Source organism: Coregonus clupeaformis, chromosome 26 (assembly GCF_020615455.1).
Source record: "Coregonus clupeaformis isolate EN_2021a chromosome 26, ASM2061545v1, whole genome shotgun sequence".
In the NCBI taxonomy this organism is placed as follows: Eukaryota; Metazoa; Chordata; class Actinopteri; order Salmoniformes; family Salmonidae; genus Coregonus; species Coregonus clupeaformis.
The window spans coordinates 7,329,466-7,341,977 of record NC_059217.1 but is presented as its reverse complement, the minus strand read 5'-3'; positions in this window follow the sequence as shown (position 1 = coordinate 7,341,977).

Here is a 12,512-nt window from a genome sequence, read left to right as displayed (position 1 = left end):
TAAAGATACCTTAATAGAAAATGAAGTATAGTATAAATTGTTTCAAATTCCTTATATTAAGCAAACCAACAGGCACAATGTTCTTGTTTTTTTAATTTACCGATAGCCAGGGGCACACTCCAACACTCAGACATGATTTACAAATGAAGCATTTGTGTTTAGTGAGTCCGCCAGATCAGAGGCAGTAGGGATGACTAGGGATGTTCTCTTGATAAGTGTGTGAATTTGACAATTTTCCTCTCCTGCTAAGCAGTCAAAATGTAACGTGTCTTTTGACTATAAATACATGGTGTGTATAGACAGTATATAATTTGGAAAGAAAATGGTATGTATAGTAGTAGGTATATTAAGATGGGCTATGTCAAGAATACAGTATATACATACACTGAGTGTACAAAACATGAAGAAATGTATTGTTCAAAACTGTTGTCTTTTACTCTCTTTGAGTCAACTACTCTCCACATTTTATGCACTGCAGTGCTAGCTAGCTGTAGCTTATGCTTTCAGTACTAGATTAATTCCCAGATCCTTTGATTGGGTGGACAACATGTCAGTTCATGCTGCAAGAGCTTTGATAGGTTTTGCATGAAATTCACTGAGGAGGATGGTCCTCCCCTTCCTCCTCTGAGGAGCCTACACTGGTGTCTATGTATGATGATGATTCAACCTTATTAACATCAGCGGCCACAGCTGGTGAAATCACTGCAGCTCTAAACAAAGAGTTGCAGTCAGTTTTAGAATGGGTGGGTAGTAATAAACTAGTCCTGAATATATCAGTGACTAAGAGCATCGTATTTGGTACAAATCACTCCATAGGTTTAAAACCTCAGCTGAATCAGATGAATGATGTGGCTGTTGAGCAAGTTGAGGAGACTAAACTTCTTGGTCTCACCTTAGACTGTAAATTGTCATAGTCAAGGCAAATACGGGAATTGTCATGGTCAAGGTAAGTCTGGGGAATTCAGCAAAACAAGGTAGTTTTCTTCACGTCATGGGAACATAGCAGGAGTGAAACTTCGGTACAACTCCACACTATTCAAGGTAGCTCCCTTCATGTCAGGAGAACATAGCAGGAGTGAAACTTAGGTGCAACTCCGTACAATATAATATGTGGTTTTGTTCACGATAGGGGAACTGAGCAGGAGTTAACAACTTTGTTGAAACTCCACATGATTATTGCATTTCCATTTTAGTTTTTGTGTGTTGCACATGCATTCAGCAGCATCTATGAATCACATGATTATGCATAGTATTGTCGTCAATCGGAAGAACCAAGGACACAGATGGTTCCTGATGTTGTAAGATTCTGTCTGGTTTTTATAGAACAACGTGTGCTGTGAGATTAGGATATCAGGACCTGCTTAGAGAAAGCAATTGTAACAGTAGAGCAAAGGATCACAATATATGGGGAAATTAGTGGATGCAGCGTTGCCGTTATAATGACTACATGATGCATGGAATGCTAAGGCATAAATGTATGAAAGCGTGTATTCTTATTTTAAATGTATGTACAGTACCAGTCAAAAGTTTGGACACACCTACTCATTCAAGGGTTTTTCTTTATTTTTAATATGTTCTACATTGTAGAATAGTAGTGAAGATATCAAAACTATGAAATAACACATATGGAATCATGTAGTAAACAAAAAAGTGTTAAATAAATCAAAATATATTTTATATTTAAGATTCTTCAAATAGCCACCCTTTGCCTTTATGACAGCTTTGCACATTCTTGGCATTCTCTCAACCAGCTTCACCTGGAATGCTTTTCCAACAGTCTTGAAGGAGTTCCCACATATGCTGAGCACTTGTTGCCTGCTTTTCCTTCACTCTGCCATCCGACTCATCCCAAACCATCTCAATTGGGTTGAGGTCAGGGGATTGTGGAGGTGAGGTCATCTGACGCAGCACTCCATCACTCTCCTTCTTGGTAAAATAGCCCTTACACAGCCTGGAGGTGTGTTGGGTCATTGTCCTGTTGAAAAACAAATGATAGCCCCACTTAGCCCAAACCAGATGGGATGGCGTATCGCTGCAGAATGCCGTGGTAGCCATGCTGGTTAAGTGTGCCTTGAATTCTAAATAAATCACAGACAGTGTTACCAGCAAAGCACCCCCACACCATAACACCTCCTCCTCCATGCTTAACGGTGGGAAATACACATGCAGAGATCATCCGTTCACCCACACCGCGTCTCACAAAGACACTGAGGCTGGAACCAAAAATCTCAAATTTGGACTCCAGACCAAAGGATAGATTTCCACCGGTCTAATGTCCATTGTTCGTGTTACTTGGCCCAAGCAAGTCTCTTCTTATTATTGGTGTCTTTTAGTAGTGGTTTCTTTGCAGCAATTCGACCATGAAGACCTGATTCACACAGTCCCCTCTGAACAGTTGATGTTGAGATGTGTCTGTGACTTGAACTCTGTGAAGCATTTATTTGGGCTGCAATATCTGAGGCTGGTAACTCTAATGAACGTATCCTCTGCAGCAGAGGTAACTCTGGGTCTTCCATTCCTGTGGCGGTCCTCATGAGTGCCAGTTTCATCATAGCGCTTGATAGTTTTTGCGACTGCACTTGAAGAAACTTTAAAAGTTCTTGAAATGTTCCATATTGACTGACCTTCAAGTCTTAAAGTAATAATGGACTGTCGTTTCTCTTTGCTTATTTGAGCTGTTCTTGCCATAATATGCACTTGGTTTTTTACCAAATAGGGCTATCTTCTGTATACACAACTGATTGGCTCAAACGCATTAAGAAGGAAAGAAATTCCACAAATTAACTTTTAAGAAGTGTGGAAAGCTGTCATCAAGGCAAAGGTTGGCTATTTGAAGAATCTCAAATATAAAATATATTTTGATTAGGTTAACACTTTTTTGGTTACTACATGATTCCATGTGTTATTTCATAGTTTTGATGTCTTCACTATTATTCTACAAGGTAAACATTTTTAAAAATAAAGAAAAACCCTTGAATGAGTAGGTGTGTCCAATCTTTTGACTGGTAGTTTAGGTCTGTCCTTGTGCTGTACTTGTCTATTAATGTTATTTATTATGTCATGTTTGTGTGTACCCCAGAAAGAGTAGCTGCTGCTTTCGCAGTAGCTAATGGGGATCCTAATAAAATACTAGAAGCAGAAACGTATGCTCCTTTTTTTGTTTAGCACGTTTTATCTCTTTGCTCTTTTACCTTTTATGTTCTTTTGAGCACGGATTTAATGAAGTATATTTTTGCATCTCTGCCTCCTTGGTTTTTTCCTTTTTATGGCTTGATGGCGAGTACCTTTTGAACACTTCATTCTAGCCTGAGCGCAAACCCTCATACTTGCTTTCAACTTGCCCGGCTGCCATGAATGCCATAACTTTGTCCATCTTTCACTTAAACAATGGGGCCTACTGGAATTCACTTGCCCCAGGCAATAGAGCAACCCTTAAGGTCAATCCCTGATTACTACTGCCGTCACTACTACTACCTCCACTACAACTATTTCACAACGATAAATACTTTAAGACTAGCAGGCACACATATTTTCTTTAGGAAATGTCATTTTCTAGTTACAATTATTTCCATGAATTACTTAAAACGTTTATGAAACAGTAATAAATGTATGTCATATCTTAAAACTGTTCAAAACTGGTCCTATTCTGAAATATCTGCTAGACCTACATCCAACTGATACACCAACAGATAAGGCTAATGTTTTCTATTGTTTGCATATAAGTTGTCTTTTTCAATAGGATGATGCATATTTGATTGAGATGTATCACATCTGTTGAAATTCATAAGGAGAAAGATCTGGTTGAACATTCACAGCAAATCGATGGTTGGTTACATGAGCGTTCATCTGAGGAGATCTAAAGGGGGGTTAATTGTATGAGATGGTCAGACTGAGTTGTAACAGGGGTCAGGTTTCATAGTATGTTAGCCACCTGACCCGGCAAAAGGGGTCTGCACTCAGGTTATCTAAACTGAGCTGAAGTGTTAGGTTGTAAGTATGGTTGTAAGAAATGCATGCATGCAGGCTTTATGTAGTCCTACCTGTCCTGTACATTATCGCTTGATTGTGTTGCATATAGTGTGTTTTCAATATTTTTATGCATGCCTACTGAGCTTGCGGGCTGTACACACAGTTACATTTAGATATTTTTTTGCAATTAAGATTCAGATTCAGAGTGTTTAATAGTCACATGCACAAGGTTGCAGGTGTGATTGCAGGGTACAATGAAAATCTTAGGCTCTGAGCTCCAACATGCAGGACTAGTGAAATTAAATAATGAAAATGATCATTTAAAAAAACTATAGAAATAGAAATAGCACTATATACATAATAACAACTGTAGCAGTGATGAATAGATGAATGTCTATTTTGGGGAGGAGGCAGAGTAAAGACTGTTGTGGGGGGGAACAGGACATGGCTCGGGTGGCTGGGGTCCCTGATGATCTTCTTGGCCTTCCTGTGACACCTGGTGTTGTAGGTGTCCTGGAGGGCAGGCAGTGTGCACCCAGTGGTGTAAAGTACTTAAGTAAAAATACTTGAAAGTACTACTTAAGTAGTTTTTTGGGGTATATGTACTTTACTTTACTATTTATCTTTTTGACAACTTTTACTTTTACTTCACTACATTCCTAAAGAAAATGATGTACTTTCTACTCCATACATTTTCCATGACACCCAAAAGCACTCCTGCTTAGCAAGACAGGAAAATGGTCTAAATCACACACTTACTGTATTAAAAAAATCCCTGGTCATCCCTACTGCCGCTGATCTGGCGGAATCACTAAACACATGCTTTGTTTGTAAATTATGTCTGAGTGTTGGAGCTGTCACGACTTCGGCCGAGGCTGCCTCCCCTCCTTGTTCGGGCAGGCTTCGGCGTTCGTCATCACCGGCTTACTAACCACTGCCGCCCCAATCATCATCACATTTGTCTTGTCTTGTCAATCACACACACCTGGTTCTAATCCCCTCATTAGTCTGTGTATAAGTGTTCCCTCTGCCCCCTTGTCCTTGTGGGTGATTGTTAGTTGTGAGAGTAGTATAGCTCGGTGGAGCTACTCGTACATTTTGTTGCCAGGGTAGATTTTCCCCTGTGCCTATGTATTATTGGATTCTACCGTTACAGTATATTTGCCAGGGATTAGAGTTTCCCCTGTGCCTATGTATTATTGGATTCTACCGTTACAGTGTATTTGCCAGGGATTAGAGTTTCCCCTGTGCCTGTTTCATTGATGGCTATTTGAGCGCATTTGTGTGTCAACGAAGGAATAAACTCTGTGTTCGGTGATTACCCTTCTGCGCCTGACTCCTTCCATCACACTCATCACAGGAGCGTGCCCCTCGCTATTCATACATTTTAAAAATCAAGAAAATGGTGCGGTCTGGTTTGTTTAATATAAGGAATTTGAAAGGATTTATACTTTTGATACTTACTTTTGATACTTAAATATATTTTAGCAATTACATTTACTTTGATATTTAAGTATATTTAAAACCAAATACTTTTAGACTTTTACTCAAGTAGGATTTTACTGGTTTACTTCCACTTTTACTTGAGTCATTTTCTATTAAGTTATCTTTACTTTTACTCAAGTATGACAATTAGGTACTTTTTCCACCACTGTTTGCACCCAGTCCGCGGCGGTGGATTTGCCGTACCAGGCTGTGATGAAGCCCAATATTATGCTCTCGAAGGTGCTCCTGTAGAACACTGTGAGGGCCCTCGGGGACAGGCCAAATTTCCTCAGCATCCTGAGGTTGAAGAGTCGCTTTCATGCCATCTTCACCACTGTGTCCATGTGGTTTGACCATTTCAGCTTCTCTGACATGTGTACGCAGAGGATTTTGAAGTTATTGACCATATTCAGTGGCCCCGTTGATAAGGATGGGGGCGTGTCCAGCCTGGCTCCTCCTGAAGTCCACAATCAGCTCCTTTGTTTTGCTGATGTTGAGGGAGAGGTTGTTTTCCTGGACCATGCCGTCAGAGTGCCCACCTCCTCCATGTAGGCCGTCTTGCCGTTGTTAGTAATCAAGCCTACTACTGTCGTGTCGTCTACTGTCGTGTCGTCAGCGAACTTGATGATGGAGTTGGAACTGTGTGAGGCCACGTAGTCATGGGTATACAGGGAATACAGGAGGGGACTAAGGACGCACCCTTGTGGGGCCCCAGTGTTGAGAATCAGTGTGGAGGAGGTAATGTTGCCATCCTTCACCACCTGGGGGCGGCCCATCAGGAAGTCCAGGACCCAGTTGCATAGGGAGGAGTTCAGACCCAGAGCCGTGTGCTGGGTAATGAGCTGATAGGGCACTATGGTATTGAAGGCCGAGCTGTAGTCGATGATCAGCATCCTCATATTTGTAATGCTTTTGTCCAGGTGGGTAAAGGCAGTGTGCAGTGCAATGGTGATTGCGTCGTCCGTGGATCTGTCAGGGCGGTAGGCGAATTGGAGAGGGTCGCGTGTGTCAGGGAGGGAGGAGGAGATATGGTCTTTGACTAGCCTCTCAAACCACTTCATGATGACGGAAGTAAGTGCTACAGGTCGGTAGTCATTCAGTTCAGTTACTTTCCCTTTCTTGGGCGTGGGGAAGATAGTGGACATATTGAAGCAGTTGAGTATAGCGACCTAAGCTAGAGAGAGATTGAAAATGTCAGAGAACACAACAGCCAGCTGGTCTGCACACGCTCTGAGGGCACGACTAGGGATGCCGTCTGGGCTGTCAGCCTTGCGAGGGTTAACACGTTTGAATGACTTACATACGTCCTTAGTCGAGACAGTGAGTATGTAGCCCACGTTGTCATCAGGGGCTCTCCTCGGCAGCTCAGGGTCATTGTGCTCGAATCGTGAGAAAAAGGTGTTTAACTAGTCCGGTAGGGTGGGGTTGGTAACCGCGATGTGGTTGGCTTTCTTTTTGTAATCGGTGATCGTTAGGAGCCCCTGCCACATACTCCTTGTGTCCGACCTGCTGAATTCCTCCTCCACTTTGTCCCTGTACTTGTGTTTCGCCATCTTGTGTTACGCCACATACGTCGTATTTGTACTGTTTAACCAAACTATTGTCCCCAGTCACCTTCCCCTGTTTATAAACAGCATCTCTCTTTTTCAGTTTCCCTACAAGGCGGCTATCAATCCACGATTCTTGATTCAGGTAAGTTTTGAAAGACACTATCGGTATCACGTCATCTATGGATTTTTAAAATGAATCCAGTGACTGAGTCTGCGTATTCATTGATGCTATCTCCAGAGGCGACCTGGAACATATTCCAGTCCACGTGATCAAAACAGTCTTGGAGTGTGAATTCTGATTGGTTGGACCGACACTATACAGATCTGATCACCGGAACTTCCCTCTTGAGTCTTTGTTTGTAGGCGGGGAGAAGCAAGATGGAAAAAGGAGGACGGGAGAGGGCCTTATATCAAATCAAATCAAATGTTATTTGTCACATACACGTTTTAGCAGATGTTAGTGCAGGTGTAGCGAAATGCTTGTGCTTCAATCTCCAACAGTGCAGTAATATCTAACAAGTAATATCTAACAATTTCACAACATATACCCAATACACACAAATCTAGTTAGGAACGGAATTTAAGAATATATACATATATGGACAAACAATGACAGAGTGGCATGGACTAAAATACAGTAGAATATTATAGAATAGAATACAGTATATACATATGAAATGAGTAGTGCAAGATATGTAAACATTATTAAAGTGACTAGTGTTTCATTTCTTAAAGTGGCCAGTGATTTCAATAGGCAGCAGCAGCCTCTAATGTGCTAGTGATGGCTATTTAGCAGTCTGATGGCCTTGAGATAGAAGCTGTTTTTCATTCTCTCGGTCCCAGCTTTGATGCAACTGTACTGACCTCGCCATCTGGATGATAGCGGGGTGAACAGGCAGTGGCTCGGGTGGTTGATGTCCTTGATGATCTTTTTGGCCTTCTTGTGACATCGGGTGCTGTAGGTGTCTTGGAGGGTGGGTAGTTTGCCCCCGGTAATGCGTTCGGCAGACCGCACCACCCTCTGGAGAGCACTGCGGTTGCGGGCGGTGCAGTTGCCATACCAGGCGGTGATACAGCCTGACAGGATGCTCTCAATTGTGCATCTGTAAAAGTTTGTGAGGGTTTTAGGTGCCAAGCCAAATGTATTCAGCCTCCTTAGGTTGAAGAGGCTCTGTTGCATTTTCTTCACCACACTGTCTGCATGGGTGGACCATTTCAGTTTGTCAGTGAGGTGTACGCCAAGGAACTTGAAGCTTTCCACCTCCTCCACTGCGGTCCCGTCAATGTGGATAGGGGGGTGCACCCTCTGCTGTTTCCTGAAGTCCACGATCATCTCCTTTGTTTTGTTGACGTTGAGTGAGAGGTTATTTTCCTGGCACCACACTCCCAGAGCCCTCACCTCCTCCCTGTATGCGGTCTCGTCATTGTTGGTAATCAAGCCTACTACTGTTGTGTTGTCTGCAAACTTGATGATTGAGTTGGAGGCGTGCTTGGCCACGCAGTCATGGGTGAACAGGGAGTACAGGAAGGGGCTGACCATGCACCCTTGTGGGGCCCCAGTGTTGAGGATCAGCGAAGTGGAGATGTTGTTTCCTACCTTCACCAAGTGGGGGCGGCCCGTCAGGAAGTCCAGGCCCCAGTTGCACAGGGCGGGGTTCCCAGGCGTGTAGCAGTGGAATATTCGCAAGTTAGACAGTCGATGTCTTGGTAATAATTCATGAGCACGGTCCTTAAATTGCTTTTGTTAAAGTCCCCCATAACAACGAACGCTGCCTCCAGGAATGCGGTCTCCAGTTTGTTCAGGGTCCAATGATCTTAGAGAGAGCAATTTTGGTGTCGGCTTGAGGCAGGATATACACAACATTGGCGATAATCCCTGAGAACTCTCTCGGAAGGTTAAAAGAGTGACATTTGATGACCAAGTATTCCATGTCGGGGAGCAGAAGCTTGCAAGTTCCTGTACGTTTCTCAGTTCACACCATATGTTGTTGGTCATAATGCAGAGCCCACCACCTTTGCTCTTGCCAGAGAGAGCCCACTTCCTATCCACTCGAGAACTGTAAAACCTGCTGGTTGTATATAATCCGTTTGGATGTCGGAGGACAGCCAAGTCTCATAAAAGCAGAGTATGTTGCAGAATCTGATGTCCCTCTGGAAGGAGATCCTCGCTCTGAGTCCGTCAAGTTTGTTTATTAATAATTGAACACTGGCGAGTAGTTTGCTCGGTAATGGAGGACGGGACCCCGCAACGTCTGCCTCTCCATCGGCGTCTTCACTTCCTACTCTCTGGTAAGATTCCCAAGCAGCTCGGCACCTTGCCGAAGAAGCTAGTCCATTGTTCCACCGTCTCAGGGAATTTGGGGAGATCAGGTGGCCTGTGAGTACCCATAGAATCATATTCCAATAGTTCTACCCAGGAGTATGAAGTAATGCACGAAACAAACTGGGACCGTGAGAGGACCCTCTGCTGCTCTCTACCTCCCTACGCTAAGAGTAAGGGAGGGTACATTATTTATAATAAGGGTTACCTCGAGAAATCGGACCTCTCTGAAATTAAAATGGATGGCCCTCCCTTCAGCAAAATATATTTTAACTAAATCCTCCCTGAACGCTTGAAAAAAACCCTCCTCTGTAGCAGAGAACATGCTTACTGTTTACCCTCACTTCTAAGACAGACCAGAGACTTACATATACTGTTATTCGTCCTTTAAGCATTACATGGCAACACAGGAATGTTGATAGCGCACAAGGCTTCGGGCCAGAAGGTTGTGAGTTCGCAGACCACCCTGGACAAGAGTAAGGGTGGAAAGATCTTCTTTATGATAAAAGCATTGGATGAATCTTTCATTGTATTTTTGGGTCTGAAAAAATGTAGCCTTTGATGAATATTTCATTCAATTCCATGTCATTTTACATCACTGGTTACCTTAGCAGAATATTAGTACCACACAAATTACCGAAATTACAGGCTAAGAATGGACAGAGAGATAAGCCTATGCGTTCATCTTATCATATTTCTCCAATGCCAAGTCAGTGTGTCTTGTTTGCAATGAAATTCAATCTAAGACGTCATTATGAAGCTAAGCATGGTAGGCTACTTTCAAAAGTTAGGCCTTTCCACCCCAGACAGAGTAGGCCTACTGACGTAAAAAAAGAAAATGTAAGCTATAGCTGCTGGCTACTCTTCTTCTGTGGCTTAATCCAACGAGCGAAGCTCACAAGTGTTTCCCTAAAAGCTGTCTGGGTTTAAACATCTTCTACTTTACAGAAAGTGAATAGCTCAATCAATTGATAGCGACAGAATTAGATGACCTCCCAAGCAAAGTACATGTTTTGTCTCCTTGGCTATAGAAGGTTGTAGCTCAGCTAATGAATGTCATAGAAACTAAACAAAGATATCCCCATATGCATTCGGAGTCACGTCTTTCCTGGGTATTTTACAGCTGATAGATCAATTAATAGAATCGGATCAATTTGATCTATTTTTAAATCTTAAGCTAATAAGGTGTAGGCATATGCTTTTTGCCATTTTCTTTAACAAAGGGTAGGCCTATGGCATACCCTCTCATACCCCCTCAATTAGAGTCCTGGTTTTAACTTCACTGACACCGAGGTAGGCTATTTAAGGAGTGCATGGTGGGTGGAGGAATTGGCCGACAAATCTATGTATAACCGCCTAGTGTCACGGCCGAGGCTGCCTCTCTCCCTTGCTCGGGCAGGCTTCGGCGTTCGTCGTCTCCGGAATACTAGCTGCCACCGTTGTATGTTTCTATGTTCGTTTGCTTTTGTCTGATTGTTGTACACCTGTTATCGTTTAGTGTAATTAGTGTCCTATAAGTTCTCGTTGTGTTTGTCTAGTGTTGTGTGTGATTGTTTTACTGTCGTGCCGGTAGGCTGGATTATTACTGTTTGCTCGGTTGAGCTATTTTGCTCCTTAGTTTTGGAGTATTTTGTCGCACCTGTTTGTGCGCTTGTGTTTTCGCCTACGTGCGGAGCTTTTGCCTCAGGGCAGTTATTTCGTGTTTGTTTTGCTGTGCATCACTAAAGTCTGTTGGACTAACGTACTGCGTCCTGCGCCTGATTCCACCCACACCCACCTACATCTACCTTGACACCTAGCCTAATTTCGTCTGTCAAACAGGTAAGCCTACCTCTTATTTCTTAAATAGGAAGAAATAGGCTCCAACACAAAGCCCTCTTGTTGTTCGTAAAGTCTAATAAAAATGAAGACGATTTAAATGCATTAGGCCTACTCAAATTTGACTACTTTCCGCACCATGACCTTGCCCATTTCCAATTGAATGTGCTGCGGCTGCCTCTTGAAATTTCAGCACCACAATGTAAATTACTCGAATCTGGCTTATTGTGAGCTCAATAACTCTGATAAATACATTCTCATTGGGCAAGAAACATAACCCTGTTGTTTTTATTCTAATCAATTATAGTAGGAACAAGTTTACCTCCGTCCTCCTTCTCTTTTTCGCACACTCCCCCTCAAACTGAACAGAACATAGGCTAGTCCACGCGCATGATATAGATAAACATTTTTACTAATCAAAAATTATTTTCGGAAGAAGTCTTTGACTCTTCGCCTGAACTGCCACAGTAGGCCTAAACAGCACAGCCATTGGTTAGGCAGCACAAAAAAGTATTTTGATCAGCAAGAGCAGAGCAGGCCGGTGCTCAGGGTTGGGATATCCATTGCAGAGTGTAATGCAGCCTAGTTTTATTTACACCATCCCAGCAGCGCAAAAGACTTGGGAAGAAAGTGAGTTTTCTTAGAAATATAACTTTGCTCTGTGCTTCTCCGAGCATGCACTTCGTATTGCCTAGGCTATGGATTATTTGATTGAGACTACACTAAATAGCCTATGGGCGCACTTGATATTGCACGCCCAGTGGAGAATCAGAGATGAGGGGCGGCATTGGGTTCACATCGATATATAGCCTAATAAGCAACTTATTCTTAAACACTAAGAAGTATTGAAATTACATCAATTACAAATTACATGACCCTCCCCTGGATCAAAAATACTAAACCCTCCCCTTGACTGAAATTGAAAAAGCATGAACCACCCCCTTTTTCCTCCAGGTCCCCATTCTATACATTCTGAACCATCCCTAATGCCGTGTTGAAAACAACTGGAAACTCAGAACTCAGAAATCTCTGACTTCCGACTTCAGTGCGTTCAATACATCCGGGAACTCTGAAAAAAACGAGATCCGACTGGGAAAAATCATTTTGAACGGTCATCCAACTCGGAATTTAAAGTCACACTCTTTCCGACCTGAAGATCGCTGATGTTTTTTTCTGAGCTCCCAGTTGTCTTGAAAGCACCATGACCATCAGATGCAGGTACCATCAGTCCAGTAAAAAAAAGAGCAAATTATTTCCATTTATGCTCAGCTGTGCCTCGCAAATGTTACACCAACTGATCTATTTTGTTATCAATGCTTGAGTTTTGGAAAATAGTATGGTCTGAGAAGAACAATATTAGCAAAACAGGC